General features: G+C 59.6%; 1 protein-coding gene across 1 annotated transcript in view; it reads left to right on the top strand.

Annotated features, from left to right (window-relative positions):
• The first annotated feature begins 127 nt into the window (after positions 1 to 127).
• ZNF710 (zinc finger protein 710) overlaps positions 128 to 1,448 on the top strand; it is a 79,835-nt gene continuing 78,514 nt past the window's right edge. The window contains exons 1-2 of the mRNA XM_005885201.2: positions 128 to 279; positions 711 to 793. The gene's annotated coding sequence lies outside the window, so the exon portion shown is untranslated. The remainder of the gene's footprint in view (positions 280 to 710; positions 794 to 1,448) is intronic.

Here is a 1,448-nt window from a genome sequence, read left to right as displayed (position 1 = left end):
CTCGCCGGCTGGCCGGGTCCCCACGGCCTGTCCTGAGTCTCCCTAGTCCCAGTCCCCCTTCCTCGTCATCCACTCTCCACGTCTCCTCGCGGTCATTTTCCTAATTGGACGGCGCTGGGGGGTGTGATCGTCGGCGTCAGATCGGGGGGCCTCGAGGCTGCGGGTGGGCGCGGGGGCCCGGGGACCGTTGGGGCAGCCCGTCCTCTCCACCCCGGGTTCGGAGACCCCACAGATCCGGCCCCCTGCCACCGCACCCCCAAACCGCGGACTTGCTAACTCGTGCGTATCGGGTGTTTTTTTTTTTTTTCCCCCAACTTGCCTTTTAAGATGACTTTTATGGTCGCTGCCACGGCATGCCTCCAGTCTGAGCAGTCGTTGGGGAAGATGTAAGAGGCCAGGGAGGTGCTTGCGTGGGTTTTAACTAACCCCAAGCGGTCATTCATGTCTCTCTAAGCTCCGCGATGGTGCGGGCAAGGCGCAGCCTGAGCCTTCGTGCGTTTTCACGGGGACACCACGGGGTGCTGGTCCTTCCAGGGAGGGGCCATCCTCCTGGGCCTCCCTGGAGTTGCTGCTGCGTGCCCTGACTGCTAAGGGGGGCCCTGGGCGCCTTGATTTCTGTGCCAAAGAGGCAGCTCCCGGCCGGCGTCCATATGAAGGGGACATGCCCAGTTCCAGTGGGCGCCTGGGAAATGTACAAAATTTCCCCACAGGTGTCCGGAGCAGGACTTTGCACCCTTGAGGGTCACCCAGCCACCTTTGAAGCTGCTCTTTTCAACCCTGCCTTTGAGAACATGTAAGTAAAATCGGTCCGAGTTCGTGTCTGCCACGAAGAAGGCCTTCAAAGGACCTGCGGGGCCAGGTGGGGAGGGCCAGAGACACCACCCCCAACTGTCATTAGACGGTGGAGAACCGATCCTTGGTGTCTGGGATCAAAGCCGAGGGCCTGTCTGGTTTTGATTTGTGCGACGCGGCGCGGCTGTCCCTTTCTCGTTTGTTTTCAAGTGAATGTTGTTTTCTGGTGGTTTCGTCAGGTGGCTCTCCGGCCACCACGTGTCACCCTGTGCCAGGCACCTGCCCAGCTTGGAACAGGACCTCTTAATTGGTCACCTGTCGTTCCAGCTGGATTCGTGCTCCGGTCGCCTGCGGGGCCTGGCTTGTCCTGCCGCTGGGCAGTGGTGTGGAGCTGCTTTCGCCTGGGGAGGGGGCGTTGGACATTTGGGTCACGATTTCTTTCCGCCAGGCTCCCCCATGTGCGGGTGGAGGGGTGCAGGGAGTTGAAGTGCAAGGCAGACTCGCGCTTTTCCTGGGTGAGTCTTTGTCCTGTGGTGTGTGGCCAGCAGGTCACTTGGTTCTGTACTTGGGTCATTTCTCACAACCAGTGAGATTTATTTTTAGGCTCCCTTTCTGGTGACAAGGAGACAGGAAAGATCTGGAATGGTTTTCAAGTT

Source organism: Myotis brandtii, unplaced genomic scaffold, assembly GCF_000412655.1.
Source record: "Myotis brandtii unplaced genomic scaffold, ASM41265v1 scaffold897, whole genome shotgun sequence".
Taxonomy (NCBI): Eukaryota; Metazoa; Chordata; class Mammalia; order Chiroptera; family Vespertilionidae; genus Myotis; species Myotis brandtii.
The sequence above is the reverse complement of the archived record's forward strand: the minus strand, read 5'-3'. Positions and strand labels throughout refer to the sequence as shown.